This window comes from Nicotiana tomentosiformis, chromosome 1 (assembly GCF_000390325.3).
Source record: "Nicotiana tomentosiformis chromosome 1, ASM39032v3, whole genome shotgun sequence".
NCBI classification, from domain to species: domain Eukaryota; kingdom Viridiplantae; phylum Streptophyta; class Magnoliopsida; order Solanales; family Solanaceae; genus Nicotiana; species Nicotiana tomentosiformis.
In genome coordinates this window covers 71,312,432-71,333,735 of record NC_090812.1, presented here as the reverse complement: position 1 = coordinate 71,333,735, position 21,304 = coordinate 71,312,432, and the positions used below count along the sequence as shown (strand labels likewise).

The 21,304-nt window shown below is 38.6% G+C and overlaps 1 long non-coding RNA gene across 1 annotated transcript; it reads right to left on the bottom strand.

Moving 5' to 3' along the window:
• Nucleotides 1-3,396: 3,396 nt before the first annotated feature.
• LOC108948303 (uncharacterized) lies at nucleotides 3,397-4,503 on the bottom strand. The gene is made up of 2 exons (XR_011410840.1): nucleotides 4,246-4,503; nucleotides 3,397-3,905 (listed from the first exon to the last, which is right to left on the bottom strand). It is a non-coding gene; the product is annotated as an uncharacterized lncRNA (long non-coding RNA).
• Between the last annotated feature and the right edge of the window lie 16,801 nt (nucleotides 4,504-21,304).

The window sequence follows — 21,304 nt, the reverse complement described above, 5'->3', positions numbered from 1 at the left end:
GTCTTACCGTGCAGGATGGTTGTTGCCAGATTATCGTACGAAGATGGCAACGAGTTCAACAGCAAGATAGCTTTATCTTCTTCCTCGATTTTCACTCCGAGATTGGCGAGCTGTGTGATTAGTATGTTAAGCACATTTAAATATGAGAAAAAATTCGTACCTTCACCCATGTGTAGGGCGTATAGCTGCTTCTTCAGGTACAATTTATTTGTTAGCGTTTTGGACATATATATGCTTTCCAACCTTGTCCAAATGCCACAGTCTTCATCAATGATGTTATTTACCACATCATCTGATAAGTGCAACCTGATTGCACTAGCAGCCCTTTCATCCAAGTCATCCCAATCCTCAACTTTTATGGTATCAGGTTTTTTGGCATCAGCATCTAGTACCTTTTGTAATTCTTGTTGGATGAGCAGATCTTTCATCCTTCTTTGCCATGTTGAGAAACCGTTATTTCCGTTAAATTTTGTTACCTCGTACTTTACTTCGGATATTTTTATTTTTCACCGAGTATAGTACAACCGATAGTGAATAGTATTTCTGTGAACGAGTAGAACCTGTGCTCTGATACCCGTTGTTGGGAATAAATCATCTAGAGAAATAATATTCACAGTAATAAAAGCGGAAACATCACGTAGCACCGAGATACGGTAATTAACAAGAATAAAAGAGTGACAACGACACCAAAATTTTTACGTGAAAAACCCTTTGAATAAGGGAAAAAAATACGACCCCGAGACGAGCAACTGATATCACTATAGCAAGGAATTTTATACTTTGTAAGTCCGTGTAAAATACTCCAAAGACCACTACAACACTCAAAAGAAATAACCCTCTTTTGATATTCCCACCTCACTACAATATCGCGCATTCTTTATTTTTCTCACAGACTATTTTTTTTTATATCTTGTCTGTGAAACCTCACTCTTTCTTTCTCTCTTTGTTGGTGTGTGAAAATTAGAGCTGGAGCTCTCCTTTTATAACCGAAGTCTCATTTTCTAAAGCCTAATATATTTGACAATTTGCACACATTTTTCCTTCTGTTTCTTAAATGTTGACAATTCAACAAAGTTGACTAGCAAACCAAAGAAATTCAACAAAGTTGGCTATCAAACAAAAGAAATATTTCTTAGGCACATGCCTATTACTTTAGCTTTTGAATGAGATAAAGCTCATCAGCATCAATTTCTTATTTTAAGTCTGCTTTGTGGTGGGAACTTTCATACAACAATAAAAACCTTTACTTCTCATCTATATACATAATAGTAGGATATAAATTCTGGAAAAGAAAAAGTTGTGAGAGAAATAAAAGATATTGAGTATAATTTTACCTGGGCTGATAATCATTAACTAAAACTATCACAATACCGTATTAAGAGTTATGAAATTTGCTTAGTATCCTGATCGGGGCTTCCTTCTTGTCCTCCCTTTTAACATACTTTAATTTTTATGGTATATCTGCCATTAAAGAAATGCTAAAATAGTTAGTACAAATACGAGAAACGGTAATCACATTGATTCTCTTGTGCCGCAATTTCTATTTACTGCAAAAGAAAATAGGGAAAAGGTCCAAAAATGATTTTGTGGTATTAGAAATGGATCAATTATAACCTCCATTTAAATTTGAGTTCAAAAATGACCCGGCCGTTATAAAATGGGTCTAATAATGCCCTTGTGTTATTCAAAATGGATCAATTATAACCCTCATTTAAATTTGAGCTCATTAATGACCCTGCCATTAAAGAATGGGTCTAATACTGCTATTTTTCTCGGTCAATAATGATTAGGGGTGCAAATGAATATTTAAAAACCGACTAAACCGACATAATCGTACCATGCCGAACCGATTTTTAGGTTTTCTTTTTAATAAAACCGTATGTTTTTATATAAATCTATAACTGTACCGATAATTATGGTAGATTTTTTATTTTATAAAAATAAACCGAAAAAATATTGAACCATACGGTTCAATATTTGCAAAATATATATTTTTAAGTCTTTTCAGTTTTTTTAAAGTATTTATTTTTGTAAAAACTGGAAAAAAAATATTTTTTTAAAAATACTTTTAAAAACTGAAAAATATATATTCTGTAAAAACTAGAAAAAAAAAAGGAATTTGCAAAATATATATTTTTAAGTCTTTTCAGTTTTTTTAAAGTATTTTTTTTGTAAAAACTGAAAATTTTTTTAAAAAAAAACTGGAAAAAAAAAACTCTCCTAAAGCAGTGGACTACATATGCATTAGTTTTAAAAAAATAAAAATATTTTGCAAAATCTTTTTTTTTTCAATTTGACGGTTCAATATTTTTTCGGTTTATTTTTATAAAATAAAAAATCTACCATAATTATCGGTACAGTTATAGATTTATATAAAAATATACTGTTTTATTTAAAAAAAACTTAAAAATCGGTTCTGCACGGTACGATTATGTCGGTTTAGTCGGTTTTTAAAAATTCATTTGCACCTCTAATCATTATTGACTGAGGAAAATAGCAGTATTAGACCCATTCTTTAATGACAGGGTCATTAGTGAGCTCAAATTAAAATGAGGGTTATAATTGATCCATTTTGAATAACACAAGGGCATTATTAGACCTATTTTATAATGGTAGGGTCATTTTTGGACTCAAATTTAAACGGGGGTTATAATTGATCCATTTCGAATACCACAAGGTTATTTTTGGGCATTTTTCCAAGAAAATATAATAATTCAAACTCAATATGAGAATATTATGTGAATACAATTTCTTGTCCGACAACATAGCTCTAAATTCGATAGAACTACCACCTAAAAAGATTCCTCGTACTTTGCTAATATCTCTTATGATGATGAACCAAGTCAAATGGGCATGGGCAAGAATGATGTCAAAGTACTAAATCAAAACAAAGAATGAAAAGGAAGAAGATAAACTAAGAAAAAGAACAATAAAAATAACCGGTACACCTTGAAATGTAATGACGCCAAAGTAGGATCTTTAAATATTCCAATACCCCACTATTGGAAAATTCACCTATGGCTACACATAGAAAACCGTTGCAACAGATAGGTAAATCGTTGCCATAGAGGTATTGCAATGGCTCAGTGCCCGTTCCACCAGCTACCGTGCCTATAGATCTTAAGGAACGGTTTTTGGAACGGTTCAGATAACCGTTTCTATAGTATAGTCTATCACAACAGTTTTCCCTCTTCCTATTGGAACGATTATTCTTATCAACTGCAACAGTTGAATTCTGTTACCATAACGTTTAATGCAACGGTAAATAACCGTTACTATGTCTATTAAACCGTTACGGCTATTATAGAAATGGCAACGATTTCTTTAAGATATTGCAACGGTTGAACTATGCAACGGGTTTTAGATTATTTTGGAACGGTTTGTATGTCCTATGGCAACGGTTCTGTTAGCTATTGTAACAGTTTAATTGAATTGAAAATATTGCCCTTGTTGTAAATAAAGATTTACATATATATTTACAATAAACTATAAAACACTAAAATTTATATAAATAACAAAATAAAACTATTCATAATCCAAATTGTCCAACAAGCTAATAAATCCATAGAAGTGATGAAATGTTACCAGGTACATACATTTTATATTTCAAGAGTTAAAAGTTTTAAAATGTTGATAAAGAAAACCTTTTAATTATGTTCATAGTACAATTTCAAAAGCAAGATATTTAATTAAATTAGAAGAATCAGATTAACTTTAACCAATCAGAAGCATAATTAAGCAGCAAATTCCCAAGATTATTTAAATTATCCGTGACTTTTTTCACTTTGTACATAAAGACAGAACACACCTTTTTCTCACAGAATTGGATTTTCTGTATCTATCTTTTTCTTTGTTTCTTCAATGGCTTCTCTGCATCTGGACTTTAAGCTTTGGGAGTGGCTGTACTACAAAACACACACACAAAATTAACCGTCAAACAAATACAAAACCAAAATCCCACATGAAGGAAACTTACAGAAACACAGAAATTTAAACAAAAACACAAAAAATCAACCCACGAGCAACCAACCCAGAAATTTAAACAAAAATACAAAAAACCAACCCAAAAATTTAAACAAAAATAAATTAAAAAAGCTGCAAAAAATTAAGCCTTCAACCATGAGCTTATACTCAAGTTGAGACCCACTTTCAAGATTGATATACCGAATTGATTAATTCATGAATGAGGCCCAAAATCAACACCCACACGAGTTAAGAAATTTTTGCAATTAAGAGTATATTTACCGATTTTCAGATTTGGAGAAACTCTAAAGGATTAGTATGCCGCCTCCGGTGCGGCCGATTATGGAGGAGTTGTTGAGCCTGGAGGAGATTGTCGATCGTCTCCTCGTAATTTCCGAAAGCATAGAGGTGTTGAGCCTGGAGGAGAATGCTAAAGATCTAGTGTGACTTGTACGCTAAAATTAGGGGTTTACATATTTGGTATTTTATTAGATAACTAAAAAATAAAAATTGAAAATCATATTTTGGGCCCCTTTCATTTTAGCGGGTATAGAAAATTTGGGTGAAAAATAAGGAGGGGATTAATGACCGTCGCGATAGCAAAACCAATTTATCCAACCATTACCATAGATAGATTTATTGCTACGGTTATACAAAACGTTGCCATATATACCTCTATCGGAACGGTTTTAAGACTATTATAACGGTTCGGTTGCTAAGTGTCCCGGTAGTTCCAATAATTATTTGTAACGGTTAAAACTGTAACAATACACCATCTATAGTAACGGTTACTGATCCCTAGCAATAAAAAGCGTTGCCATAGCTCCAATTTCTAGTAGTGTCATATGAGACATATTTTTATGGGCTAATTTTGCCACTCGTAGTTTATATTGGTATTTTTTACTTGGACATGTGCCTTAAAATTTGTTTGGCCAAACCTCTAAATATTACTAATTTTGAAAAGCGTTAAGACAAAAATATCACAAATACACAGTATTGAATTTTAGAACTTTTAAAAGTAAAATTCTAGCATACTACTCAAATTCAAGCCTTATAGGTTCAAATCCCACCTTTATTGGTTCAAACTCCAACAAGATTACTTGGTTTTGAATTATTTTCACATTGTTTCACTAGGGTTCAAACCTCAGGAACAATTACTGGGGTTTGAATCCTTTCACATTATTTCATATACGAGCTTGTTTTGAATTTCAGGAATTGTTACTGATTTTACACTAGCAAAGACTCAAAAATCAAGAATCATTCAAAAATCAAAAATCCTTTCACATTATTTCATAGTGGACTGTATTGCAGTTTTGTCATAGAATATGATATACACGCATTACTTATCTTTACTATAGTCTTATCTTTAACTGAAACAAAGAACAATATACCTTCTTGGACATTGTAAGGCGTTCAAATGGGTAGAAGACAGCACCAGCAGTAGAAAATTGAAATGTGAAACAATAGCAAGCTGTGTAACAGTTGGTATCATCCTTGACCTTCACGCCGGCAAGTTAGGAGAAAGATTAAATCCTGAAACTTTATATTACAACTACTATGCTTCAATCTCTAACTGAAACTTTATATTACTAGAGATTTAGATCTTATATTCAGAACTTACTTTGGAGTACAAATTGATGGCATGTACGAAAATTGTAGCAAACAATGCAGTTATATGATATCCTCAACAGTGGGAAATAGACAAAACAGATGAAAGAACCAAACTTTAACAATAAAGTGCTAATCATCATTCTAAACAGGGATAAGTACAGGAAAGTATATCCACACTACAATTTTTTTTCGAACTGAGGCAGATACAAAATAGTTTATCTGTATATTTAAATTGCTCGCTAAAGTGGTAGCCAGTTTACTTGAACTGCATACGACAAATACTGGCGGCACCTAGTACAAAATTTATAAGGCTACTGTCAGCATAGTTTGATCTGGATGGATGACCTAAACATGCACACTAGATCTCACAAAGATTTAGAGTTGGCAGAGATGAGGAGTATGACACCTCAAGAGGCATAAAACAAAAGGACAAGCAGAGTTACACCACTATATCTGATCATTATAGCACTAATGAAAACATCAGCCACATAAGAATGGATTACATAATAAATCACTCAAATATTGCAAGATTATCATCGATATAAATCAGCAGTTGACTTTGTTTTCACAATGATAAAGCGTACACTAATATAAGATTTGAAGGAAACAAGGAAAAAGGGAAATTTAGACATAACTCTAAAGCAAAGATCTCAAATAAAAGTCTCCTATTCTAAAACCCCCCCTCCCGACCCCATTGATTCCTAGACGGTTCCCCTCCCTGTAGAACGTTAATCGTGTGGCATGAACTGCGAAATCTTCACCAGAATCGATGGGTTTATACATTTCACCAGTTGTTAACTTCCCCTTAAATATATCACACGGCACAGAGAGATTTCTTGTCCTGCCCTACAAAGAACAATATACACTTGTCAACACAAGCAAAAAATGTGAATAGCTCCTTGTTATCTGGTTTCAAGAATGTCAGCTTGATGATCGGCTCAACCCATTTCAACTTTTTGTAATAGTCTAACACCAAGACAAAGAGCTCATTTTTACTAGTTGAGCGTATGAGAACCGGCCATTCCAATCCAAGAGATTACTGTTGCACAAGCCCACCATTGAGAAGCAACCATCTCTAGGGAAAGTATTATGACCAATGTATCTCTCGTTAACCATATCCAAAACATCAACTTCAATATGACAATATCAAGACCATCATCCTCCGTTTCAACATACCAAATGCAATAAGCAACCTCGCTTCTAAAAAAACCTCATTTTTCTTCCTCTTTCCACTTGGTTCATTTTTCTTCTTTTGCAAATTAGGTGGTGGTGGTACCTTAACGGCTCGCCAAGTATAAGTAGTTTGATAAATCCTAATCCCAAGAGCGAGAATTTCATACGCGAGTGAATATTCATCTTCATAAACAGAAACTATCTTGGCAGCTTGGTTAGATGGAACCAACTCCAAGGCCAAGCACATACTAGGATTTTGTGGATTCGGGATTGCAAGCCTGTGACACAATGCAGGGCACCATATGCGGTATCTCAAAGGAGAATAAGCACTAGAAGTTTTCTCCTCACATAAGACTCGACAACTACGACTAATTCTGGTAACATGAACTGTAGATTGAGCAGTGGTCACGTCCACGTCACTCAAACGAAAATCATGTGATTCATTAAGGTACGAGAAATGAGGGTGCAGAAATAGGGTATTCCAAAACTTGCAAACACATTTGAATCTGAACAAAGACGAAAGTGGCAAGAAGTGTTGAAATGACAAGTACAAGTAATGTGCACGACGAGGTAGCAGTGGAATAATACCCAAGTCAAACTTTTCCAATCTATTTAAACAAAAAGAAAACAAACAAATTCAAGCACAAATGTATACGGGCAGTAAGTATATCAACCACCATAAATATAGCAAGGTAAAAATAATCAATCACACGAGACACAAAGATTTATGTGGAAAACCTCTTCAATGTGAAGAGTAAAAACCACGGGACCAAAGGCCCTCAAAGCTCCACTAAATCAATCAATAAGAGTTATAAAATTTCTTTAAATTGGCCACAAAGCAAGTGGCAAACCAAGAGAAACAATACATAAAAGATAGCACCAAAATAATTGAAGAAAGAAAAGAAATCACCCCAAAAACGAGATACTGTTCACGCCTCCAAAATCGAAGTTACAGACTTTGAATCCAATCTCCACTGTTGAAATCCAAGAAACACATGTTAGAAACTCCAAGTTCAAAATTAAGTACGATCCAATGGTTAACAAGTCAGGAAATACTAATTTAAGCGAACTGCCTGAGCAAAAAGTCTTTGAAGCAAAAGAACATACTTTTCTCTCTCACAAGGCTTCAAAAACAGATGCACCATTATGTTTTCTCTCTTGTTGTATTTCTAAACTAAAATATATTATATTTATATGTCTTGATATTAGTGGGCTATAGGTCAAAGTATGCTAGGTCCAAAAGATATTTTATTTATCCACATAGATAGGAAAAAAACCCAAAAACCTAACAAGAAGGTCAAGATGTATAATATAGTTTCATCTGTAAGATGATGTCCCTGTAGTTTCATGACTTTGGGGCAGTTACTAGTCATTGCAAGCAACTGCGCCAACGACTAGTAACTGCGCCAAAGTCATGAAACTACAAGGGCAACAACTTACAGATGAAATTATATAATACATCTTGACCTTCTTGCCACTTTTGTCTTTGTTCAGATCCAAATGTGTTTGCAAGTGTTGTAATACCCTATTTCTGCACCCTCATTTCTCGTACCTTCATGAATCACATAGTTTTTGTTTGGATGACGTGGACGTGATTACTGCTCGATCCACAATTCCATTTACTAGAATTAGTTGGAGTAGTCGAGGCTTATATCTGGAGAAAACTTCTAGTGCTTCTTCTCCTTTGAGATACCGCATACGGTGCCCTGCATCGTGCCAAAGGCTTGCAATCCCGAATCCACAAAATCCTAGTCTGTGCATGGCCTTGGAGTTTGTTCCATCTAAACAAGCTATCAAGTTGGATTCTATTTATGAAGATGAATATTCACTCGCTTATGAAATTTTCGCTCTTAGGATTGGAATTTATCAAACTACTTATACCTGGTAAGCCGTTAAATTACCACCACCACTTAATTTGCAAAATCAGAACAATGAGCCAATTGGAAAGAGGAAGAAAATTAAGGTTTTCTTTAGAAGCGAGGTTGCATATTGTATTTGGCATGTTGAAACGGTGGATGATGATTGTATACGGTCGAAATAGGTTTCGGCCTTAGCATGTCCGATCGAGTTCAAACGATGATTTATCAAAGTGAGATCCTGAAGGTGGAGCAAACTATCCTCGAACCTGGGGAGGCCGATCCGTGTCAAGTTCGATATCATTACCAAGCTCGAATCAAAATCTACCATGCTGACAATCCAGAGACCAACCGACGTTGACCTCGAATCAATTCGAGGGCTCGAGCTAGGATCGGGCTCGAACCAAGATCATCAGTTCGAGCCAAAATCAAGCTCAAACCAAAATCGAGGGTTCTAAGCAAGATCGAGCTCACAGACAAAAGCCGTTGCAATCCCACTAGAGAGAATCTTGGCAGAAATTATGAAAAAGCTGATTTATCATGGGTCTCTCCCTGAATGTTTATTTTATTATGCTTAGAGCCAAATTCCTCCACTATAAAAGGGCTTGGTTACTATTTCTGTAGGACAGGTTTTTCAAAGGCTTACATTGTAATAAAGGGGCTATATTCTTCTACAGAAAGAATCGTTCTTTCATATTTCTTATATTGATTCTATTTACTGAATTCTGAGATTCATTGTTCCTGATAACCTTATCTATTTTAGCATTCTCCCCAATCTATATTTACACATTTTATTTATCCTTGTATTTTTTGTTAAGTTACGCCACATATCCTCAGAACTACGTATAAATTCAACTCTATCCATTTTTCGAGTAAACAGTTTGGCGCCCACCGTGGGGCCGAGGATAACAGTGGTCATTTGATATAAATCTGAAAAAACACGCCATTGTGCTTTGCACTTATTTCCGAAAACTTCTTGAATTTCGGATCAGCTACGAATAACCACCAATCAAATGGCTTCACCGATCGATTACGAAGCCGGCCTTCAAGATAAAATCAATAACTTGGCACCCGGGGTCGGAAGGCCAATTAACGATAGCTTGGCACCCGAGGCTCGAATCGAAGTACCCGAAATTTGAGCCGAAATACCATTGGATGTCAATTCACAAATATCTTTCGAGGCGAACCAGCGTTCCGAACCGGAAAGAAGCATTCAGGGCGGTACTCGATCCGTAGCCCGAGACACCCAAAATACGGGAGAAATCGGGGCCAGCTTATGTATGATCTTCGAGATACTACAAGCCCAACAAGTAGCGATAGCTCAGCTACAGAGCCAAACTCGCGCACAAAGCAGGCCGGATTCCAATCCACTTCGAGAAGTCACCCCAGAACAGAGCCTGCCATAGTGAAATCTAACGAGCAAGAATCAGGGACTACTCCCGGAATTACTAAATTGCTCGAGGAACTCACAAAACGAGTCGAAGCCAACGACAAGAGGGTGGAAATGTACAATGCCAGGGTCGATAAAATCCTGGGGGCTCCACCAATGATAAATGGGCTTGATTCGAAAAAATTCATACAAAAGCCTTTTCCGTCGAGTGCGGCACCGAAGCCAATCCCCAAAAAATTCCGTATGCCCGAAATTCCCAAATATAATGGTACGACCGATCCTAATGAACATGTCACCTCTTACACATGTGCTATAAAAGGCAACGATTTGGAGGACGATGAGATCGAATCCGTGTTGTTGAAAAAGTTCGGGGAGACCCTCTCGAAGGGAGCGATGATCTGGTACCACAATTTACCGCCGAATTCCATCGATTCTTTTGCCATGTTAGCAGATTCGTTCGTAAAAGCACATGCTGGTGCCATAAAGGTTACAACAAGGAAATCAGACCTCTTCAAAGTAAAGCAAAGGCAGGATGAAATGCTGAGGGAATTCGTATCCCAATTTCAAATGGAACGCATGGAATTACCCCCGGTCACGGACGATTGGGCCGTACAAGCTTTCACCCAAGGGTTGAACGAGCTAAGTTCGATAGCATCACATCGGCTGAAACAAAATTTGATCGAGTATCCAGCGATAACTTGGGCAGACATACACAACCGATATCAATCAAAAATTAGGGTCGAGGATGATTAGTTGGGAGCTCCGTACGGACCCGTTCATCAGAACAGGACAGTTACTAAAAACCAAAAGGAGATCAACAGAGAACGAAGGTCGAACAGAGACCGATATCGACCATACATTGCGGATCGGATGAATAACGGTTCAACACGCAATGCAGTTCGTAACAATCGAAGGATTGATCGAGGACAAAGTTCTCGTGGGCTTATGAGTAAGAGCGACTTCGATAAATATGTCGATCCTATAGAAGCACCTTAATTATCGGAATATAACTTCAGCGTTGGTGCATCCGCTCTCATGTCAGCCATCGGACGCATTAAAGACACTAAATGGCCTCGACCCATACAGGCCGATCCTGCTCGAAGAAATCCCAATTAAACGTGCGAATATCATGGTACCCATAGCCACAGAACGGAAGATTGTAAGTAACTAAGGGAGGAAATAGCTCGCTTGTTTAACAAAGGGCACCTTCGGGAATTTCTAAGTGATAGGGCGAAGAACCATTTTAAAAGCAGGTATTTCAGCAAGCAAAATGAGCAAGAAGAACCGCAGCACGTCATCCATACGATCATCGGAGGCATCGATACCTCTCAGGGACCAATACTTAAACGTATTAAAACATCGACGGTGAGGGAAAAACGATCTCGGACTCAAGATTACGCACCCATGGGGACTTTGTCCTTTGACGATGAAGATGCAGACGGGGTCATCCAACCTCATAACGACGCACTGGTAATATCCGTACTCATGAATAAAACTAAAATTAAGTGTGTGTTAATCGATCCAGGTAGCTCGGCCAACATCATCCGATTGAAGGTAGTAGAGCAGCTCGGCCTACAGGATCAGATCGTACCCGCAACTCTGGTCCTGAACGGGTTCAACATGGCATGTGAAACCACCAAAGGTGAGATAATCCTACCAATAAACGTGGCCGGAACCATCCAGGAAACAAAGTTTCACGTGATCGAAGGCGATATGAGATATAATGCCCTTTTCGGACGACCATGGATCCACAACATGAGAGTTGTGCCTTCGACCCTACACCAGGCCCTCAAATTCCCGACATCGGGAGGTGTCAAAATGGTGTACGGAGAACAGCCAGCCGCAAAGGAAATATTTGCCGTCGACGAAGCTAAACCAATGTCCTCACTCTCACCGATAAAAGGATTAGGCTCGGAAGGAGAACATGCCAGAAAATTGAAGAGGATGATGACCAAAGGGTCCCTCGATCTTTCGTGATGCCCGATGACTGCGACGCCACCAAATCAACAATCGAGGAGCTAGAGCAAGTCATATTGATCGAGCACTGGCCTGAGCGAAAGGTATACTTGGGAACGGGGTTGAGCCCCGAACTCAGGAAGAAACTCATTCAATTTCTTATTGATAACATCGATTGTTTTGGATGGTCCTATTTAGATATAACAGGGATCCCGCCGGACATAACGACGCATCTGCTAAGTTTGGACCCCAGGTTCAGACCGGTGAAGCAAAATAGAAGACCCCAGTCAGAGAGAAAGCACACACTCATAAACGACGAGGTAACCAAGCTTCTCAAAATAGGGTCCATTCGTGAGGTGAAATATCCCGAATGGCTAGCCAACGTAGTTGTAGTCCCTAAAAAAGGGAACAAACTTAGAATGTGTGTGGACTATAAGGATTTGAATAAAGCATGCCCCAAAGATTCCTTTTCGCTGCCTAACATCGATCGCATGATTGATGCCACGGGCGGCCACGAGACCATCACTTTTCTCGATGCCTATTCCGGGTATAATCAAATCCAGATGAACCCGGAGGACCAGGAAAAGACTTCGTTTGTCACCAAATATGGAACGTATTGTTATAATGTGATGCCCTTCGGGCTAAAAAACGCAGGGGCTACTTACCAATGCCTAGTAAATAAAATGTTCGAAGAACAAATAGGAAAATCAATGGAATTTTATATTGATGACATGTTAGTTAAATCCCTACGCGCAGAGGACCATTTGACCCATTTGCAGGAAACGTTTGAGATTTTAAGGAAATACAACATGAAGCTCAACCCCGAGAAATGTGTTTTCGGGGTCAGTTCGGGCAAGTTCCTCGGCTTCATGGTATCACATCGGGGAATAGAGATTAACCTCGATAAAATCAAGGCCATCGAAGACATCATCGTTGTGGACAGCGTGAAGGCTGTACAAAGGCTAACAGGTCAGATTGCAGCCTTAAGCCTGTTCATCTCAAGATCATCTGACCGAAGTCACAAATTTTTCTCTCTACTCAAAAAGAAGAACGATTTTGCTTGGACCCCGGAGTGCCAACAAGCATTAGAGGAACTAAAGCGATATCTATCAAGCCCACCACTACTTCACACTCCAAAAACAGATGAAAACCCTTTTTTGTACTTGGCAGTATCGGGAGTCTCCGTAAGCGGTGTCCTAGTTCGGGAAGAGCAAGGTACGTAATTCCCCATTTATTATACGAGTCGAACCTTAGGAGAAGCGGAAACTAGATATCTGCTCTTAGAAAAATTGGCGCTTGCACTGATAAACGCCTCAAGAAAGTTAAGGCAGTACTTTCAATGTCATCCCATATGTGTGTTAACCACTTACCCGCTTCATAATATTTTGCACAAACCCGAGTTATCAGGCCGACTGGCTAAATGGGCCGTCGAACTCAGCGGGTACGATATCAAATATCAACCCCGCACGGCCATCAAGTCTCAAATTTTAGCAGACTTCGTGGCCGATTTCACGCCAACACTCGTACTCGAAGTCGAAAAAGAATTGTTGAAATCAGGTACATCATCGGGGGTATGAATCCTTTTTACGGACGGGGCTTCGAACGTAAAAGGGTTCAAACTAGGCATAGTTTTGAAACCACCCACGGGTAGCACTATTAGGCAATCTATTGAAACTATCAGGTTGACTAACAATGAGGCCGAGTATGAAGCCATGATTGTAGGTCTCGAGCTAGCTAGAAACTTGGGAGCAGAAGTCATTGAAGCCAATTGCGACTCCTTGCTGGTGGTGAGTCAAGTAAACAAAATCTTCGAAGTTCGAGAAGGTAGGATGCAAAGGTATTTAGATAAACTGCTTGTCACTTTGCACCATTTCAAACAATGGAGTTTACGGCATGTACCACGGGAGCAGAATAATGAGGCCGATGCGCTTGCGAATTTAGGGTCGTCGGTCGAGGTAGATGATTCGGGGAATGTTGTTCAACTTTCGAGATCGGTAATCGAAGAAGGTCACGCCGAAATAAATTCTACAAACTTAACCTGGGATTGGAGAAAACAAGTATATTGAATACTTGGAGAGCGGAAAACTCCCATCGGACCCTAAGGATTCCAGAACCCTACGGACTAAAGCTGCTCGATTCATATTGGCTCCGGACAGAACACTGTACCGAAGAACGTTCGATGGAACCTTGGCAGTGTGCTTGGGTCCGGGAGATTATATCCTACGGGAAGTGTACGAGGGTACTTGCGGGAATCACTCTGGAGCCGATACGTTAGTTCGAAAAATAATCAGAATAGGGTATTATTGGGTCGATATGGGCAAAGATGCGAAGGAATTTGTTCGTAAATGTGACAAATGTCAGAGGTTCACACCGATGATCCACCAACCAGGAGAACAACTCCATTCGGTCCTATCCTCATGGCCATTCATGAAATGGGGAATGGATATCGTCGGCCCTCTGCCATCGACCCCAGGTAAAGCCAAATTCATTTTATTTATGACTGACTATTTTTCTAAATGGGTTGAAGCGCAGGCGTTCGAGAAAATAAGAGAGAAAGAAGTTATAGACTTTATCTGGGATCATATCATATGCCGATTCGGGATTCCTGCCGAAATAGTATGCGACAATGGAAAACAATTCATTGGCAGCAAAGTAACAAGATTCCTCGAAGACCACAAAATAAGAAGGATACTATCGACGCCATACCACCCCAGTGGGAATGGGTAGGCCGAATCAACAAACAAAACTGTCATTCAAAACTTAAAGAAAAGGTTGACCAATGCTAAAGGGAGATGGAGAAAAATCCTGCCCTAAGTCCTTTGGGCATATCGGACAACGTTAAAATTCAGTACGGGGGAGACCTCATTCTCCTTAGTATATGGGTCTGAAGCATTACTACCAGTCGAAGTGGGTGAACCCAGTGCCAGATTTTGATTCGCGATGGAAGAATCAAATAACGAGGCTATGAATACAAGCCTCGAACTATCGGACGAAAGACGAGAAGCTGCACTCGTCCAATTGGCTGCCCAAAAGCAGCGAATCAAAAGATATTATAATCGAAGAACCAAGCTCCGCCATTTCAAGCCTGGGGACTTGGTGTTGAGAAAAATTACCATTAGTACCCGAAATCCAACGAAGGGAAACTAGGGCTCCCAGAGCTTGAGCTTCTCGAATCGCCCCTGCGGAAAAAGCGGGAAAGGTAGGCGAATCCTCGACTGCTGCTGCCCCAAATAGATCGCCTGGAGCGTTCCCCTCAGTTCGAAGGGATTCGAGGGCCTCTTCGATCATATCCCCTGCCGGTTGACTCCGATGAGATGCGTCTTTGATATCCGATAGTTCGGGGACTCTACCCGAATCTTTCTCCGGTATATCTTCAGTTCGAGGCGGAGCCTCATAGAGCATCATCGATCCAGCCGGCGATGAGGCATCAGTGGTTCTCTTCGTTCGATCTGCCAGAGCGCACTCATCGTTCTCTTCTTCTTATTCTTCATCTTCATCCCTTAGACGCAGAATAGATTCCACGGTCAAAGAAATGACATTCTTGTTCGGCTTACGAGCTGTCCTCTTCTTCGGTTTTGGATATTCGGGAACCGAGGCTCTCTTCCTTTTATTTTCCTTCACCGGCTTTGGGACAGAGGCCGAAATTCCCTCTTCATTGGGCAAGGGCCTCAAAACCGCGTCTTTACCCAAACCTGTATATGGGAAACCTTAATAAAATATTTTGAAAACTGCCTCGTTTGGATCATCAAAGAGTCCGAGAAATGGGCTTACCGTGATTTTTGGCCTCCCACCGACCCTTTAACAAATCACGCCATGAGCGCTCGGCGTATGTAGAGGTCGAAACAATGGCTAGTACCCAGTTCTTGAGATCGGGGATTGCTCCGGGCATCCAGGGAACCGCTACATCAAGAAGAAAGGGGAGTGTCGATGAGAGAATAAATGAAAGAAGAAAATAGAAGTAACAGCAAGATCACACTTACGTTTCATATTCCACTCCTCTGGAAAGGGCATCTTTTCAGTCGGGATTAGGTCCGAAGTCCTTACTCGAACGAACCTGCCCATCCAACCCCGGTTCCTGTCCTCGTCAATACTCGAGAACATAGCCTTGGTAGCCCGACACTGGAGTTTTATTAACCCCCCTCGAAAAAGTCGAGGACGGTACAATCGGATAAGATGATCGAGGGTGAACGACATCCCCTCGATCTTGCTCACAAAATATCGGATCAGGATAATGATCCGCCACAAAGAAGGATGGACCTGGCCTAGGGTTACTTGGTATTGTCGACAGAAGTCAATAATAACAGAATTAAAGGGACCCAAAGTGAAAGGGTAAGTATACACATTCAAAAACCCCTTCACGTAAGAAGTGATATCTTCGTCGGGCGTAGGAATTATTATTTCTTTCTCACCCCAATTGCAATCTTTCTTTAGCTGTTCGAGGTGCTTTTCGGTTATCGAACACATGTACCTCGATACAGGCTCACACCGGCCAGGGACCGATGAACCTAAAATCTGAAGTAAGGACACACGCCCCGGGAACACACTCCTCAGGACGTGGTTCTGCCGGTGTCTCATTGGCGGCACACTGTGAAGATGAAGCTTTCTCTTTCTGAGGAATGATTTGCGATGTTTTCGCCATTTCAGAATTCAAAGGTGGAGAGTAGAAGAAAGGGACAAAGATCTGGTAGAATTGAAGAGGGATTTTGCGGAAAGAAATCACAGGTTTACTGGTAAGATGGAGAGTACGAAGAAGAACTTGGAAAATTTAGAAGATAGAAGATGTAAAAATGGTAAAAGATAAAAGAAAGGGTTATTTATAGGTCCAAGCGATGGAGGTTCAATATCAACAGTGGCCGACCACCGCCTGACATGTGTTAAATGCCTTGAAAGACTAAACCGATGGGACAGCTACCAGATGCATCATGGTCGAACCCGATGGAAATGACAGGATATAATCCGATCGAGCTGTTAAAAAATCATATCGTTTCTCGCCACATTCTTTCTGGGAAACGAGGGGACTATCTGTATACGGTCGAAATAGGTTTCGGCCTTAGCACGTCCGATCGAGTTCAAATGATAATTTATCAAAGTGAGATCCCGAAGGTGGAGCAAATTATCCTCGAATCTGGGGAGGCCGATCCGTCAAGTTCGATATCAATACCAAGCTCGAATCAAAATCTACCATGCTGACAATCCAGAGACCAACCGACGTTGACATCGAATCAATTCGAGGGCTCGAGCTAGGATCGGGCTCGAACCAAGATCATCAGTTCGAGCCGAAATCAAGCTCAAACCAAAATCGAGGGTTCTAAGCAAGATCGAGCTCACAGACAAAAGCCGTTGCAATCCCACTAGAGAGAATCTTGGCAGAAATTATGGAAAAGCTGACTTATCATGGGTCTCCTACTGAATGTTTATTTTATTATGCTTAGAGCCAAATCCCTCCACTATAAAAGGACTTGGTTACTATTTCTGTAGGACAGGTTTTTCAAAGGCTTACATTGTAATAAAAGGGCTATATTCTTCTACAGAAAGAACTGTTCTTTCAGATTTCTTAGATTGATTCTATTTACTGAATCGTGAGATTTATTGTTCCTGATAACCTTATCTATTTTAGCATTCTCCCCAATCTATATTTACACTTTTTATTTATCCTTGTATTTTGTGTTAAGTTACGCCACATATCTTCGGAACTACGTATAAATTCAACTTTATCCATTTTTCGGGTAAACAATGATCTTGATATTGAAGTTGATGTTTTGGATATGGTTAATGAGAGCTACATTGGTCATACTACTTTTCTTAGAGGTGGTGGTTTCTTCTCTAAGTTGAGCAGCACTAATCTCTTCGATTGGATTGGCCGGCTCTCATTCGCTCAACTAGTAAAACACGAGCTCTTTGTCTTGGTATTGGACGATTACAAAAAGTTGAAATGGGCTGAGCGGATCATCAAGCTGACATGCTTGAAACCAGATAACAAGGAGCTATTCACATTTTTTACTTGTGTTGACAAGTCTATATTGTTCTTTGTGGGCCAGAACAAGAAATCTCTCTGCGCATATAACATATATAAGGGAAGGTTGTTGTGGTGAACTGTATAAACCCATCGATCCTTGTGAAGATTTTGCGATTCATGCCGCGCGGTTAACGTTTCTACATCGAGGGGAACCGTCTAGGAATTAATGGGATCGGGACGAGGGTTTTAGAATAAGAGACTTTTATTTTGAGATCTTTGCTTAAGCGTTCCTTCAAATCTTATACTATCATTGTGATAACAAATTCAATTGTTGATGTTTATCGATGATAATCTTGCGGTATTTGAGTGATTTATTTTGTAATCCATACTTATATGGCTGATGTCTTAATTAGTGCTATAATGATCAGATGTTTAAGTCATCCATCCAGATCAACCTTTGAATAGAGATCCTATCCACGAGCAGAGGCGGATGCAAGGTATCGGTACCGGGTTCAATTGAACTCAATATTTTTGGCACAGAGCATAAATTTATGTATAAAAATTCATTAATATTACAATATATAGCAATATAAACTCATAATTTTAAAAATATAATTGGTTAAATGCTAAAAACTTTAAAGGTTGAACCCATAGAACTTAAACCATAGATCCGCCTCTTTCCACGAGGCAATGGACAGGTTCCTTCTTCAGTTTAGGTTCCACTATATACTTTCCGCTTCATCTGCAAAAGAGCTCGAACTGCGTATTATATAGTGCATACGAGTTACGATCAACCATGAGGAGAACAATTAACAGATGGTCATTCAAAAACATGAACTCAATTGCTTATTCTCATTTTGCTTCACACGCTAATTAAATTTAATAAGCAATAACTAATTAATACGTGAAGAACATAACTGAAAAATCGCCTTTATGTGTTTTCCTGTTGTAGTTAGATACTTTAGTCTTGTTGACAGTAGCCTTATAAAGTATGGACAGAGAATGCAGTTCAAGTAGACCGGCTACCACTTTGGTGAGCAGTTTAAATATACAGATAAACTATTTTGTACCTGCCTCAGTTCGAAAAAAAATTGTAAGGTAGATATACTTTCCTGTACTTATCCCTATTTAAAATGATGATTAGCACTTTATTGTTAAAGTTTGGTCCTTTCCTCTGGTTTGTCTATATAACTTTTGATTTAAATCTAACATATTCTGTCATTTTTGTTCAAGCTCTGAGAGGAGATTCCTTTGTTATTTATTTGTATTACAACAAAGCTTTTACTGGTTCGTTATACATTGTGTACCTTTGAAATCCTTGTCATTCCTTTCTGTAAGTACTAACAACAAGTGTAAATAAATATATAGTGACAGTGTCTGCAGGAATGAGCTTGTGTGCAGAAATTCCCAGAGTTAATAAGGTAGACAACGACAGAGTTAAACGGAGCATCCATGAAATTATTTACTAATTTTATTTCATTAGTAAGTTGATTGCAGTACTAATGCAGTGGTTCAAGTGAAACTTTTTTACATTAGTAGATGAATAGTATAATTGATCTAAATCTTAAGTGCAACAAATTCAAAAGATCTATCTACTAATAACTTACAGCATTGATAGAAGGATCATAAGCTTATATATGGACATAGCTCGCACTTCTTTACAGTCGCTTTCTGTTGCTTTAACTCCTGCTTTAACTCCACCTTCACTGATTTTGCACCTACCCATATCAAAATACACAGGTCAAGGAGACTACATTAAATTTACACGTATCTTTCAAAAAAAAAATTAGAAAAAATAGATAAATTAGATGATGAATATGTTAGGAAAAATAATAATTCCGCCCAGGAATAATATCCACAACAAATAATAATAACACAAGAGAGTAACAACGACACAAACTCTTTTAATAGGTAAAATACAATACCCGAGCGAAGCAATATAACCACTATAATATTACAACTTAGTAGTGTCAAGAGACTACTACAATTTTGAAAGAAATAACACTCTTTATTTAAAACACCTTACTACAATATTACTCACACTTACTATTTATCTCACAGACTACAATATGTGGATTACTCTCTCTAACTTCTATTATTTCTCTCTTATTTTGGTGTAATTGAAATGAAGAATGGAGGCATCTATTTATAGTATGAGATGCCATCCAACTACTACAAAGAAGATGACTTGTTGTTGATTTAGTCCTATAATTTTTCAACAAAGTTAGGCACATATCCCATTTTTTCTTCAACAAAGTTAGGCACCTCTCATCCCATTTTTCTTCTTTTCTTTTTTGTTTTTCTTCAATATGAGCCCCACAAATCTCTCCCATAATTTTGAATTTTCTTTTTCATTCTAAGATTTGATATTAATCTCTGAAAATCCTCAAACTTAAGAGGCTTTGTAAAGATATCTGCAGCCTGATCATGAGACTTCACATATTTGAGCTTGACTTCCTTCTTGGCAATGCACTCTCTGATGAAGTGATATCTTGTATCTATATGCTTGCTTCGATCATGATACACCGAATTCTTGGTGAGTGCCTGTGCAGATTTGTTATCAATACAAATCTCTGTAGCTTCAATTTGTGGCAAATTGAGCTCCTTCAATAATCTTCTTAGACAAATAGCATGACACGTACATGATGTTGATGCTATATATTCGGCTTCACAAGTCGAGAGAGTAACTATGGACTGTTTCTTTGAACTCCAAGAAATAACAGAATCACCCAAGAAAAACACAAAGCCACTTGTGCTTTTTCTATGATCAATATCTCCCGCATAATCACTATCACAAAATCCCATAAGGTTAAAATCATTAGAAGAAGAATAAAATAACCCAAAGTCGATCGTACCTTTTAGGTAACGAAGAATTTTTCCAGTGACCTTCAAGTGAGTGGAGGTAGGAGCTTCCATAAAGCGGCTTACTACTCCAACCGCAAAGAGTATATCTGGCCTGGTACAAGTCAATTACTTCAAACTTCCCACAAGAATTTTGAAAAATGTGGGATCCACTTTTTCTCCTTCATCAAACTTGGACAATTTTGTCCCACTCTCCATCGGGGTGTGTTCACGGGGTTGCAATCGAGCATGTTGAACTTCTTCAATATATCTTTTGTATAGATTTCTTGAGAGATAAAAATTCCATCCTCCATCTGCTTCACTTCTAGGCTCAAGTAGTATGACATGAGCCCTACGTTTGTCATCTCGAATTCACGAGACATATCTTTCTTAAAAGCTTCAAACAAACATGGGTTATTACCCGTGAAAATAAGATCATCAATATAAAGACTAACAACTAAGATATCTCCATTAGTATGAACTTTAAGGTAAAAAGCATATTCATGGAGACAACGAGTAAACCCATTATCTTAAAAATACTTGTCGATGCAACTATTT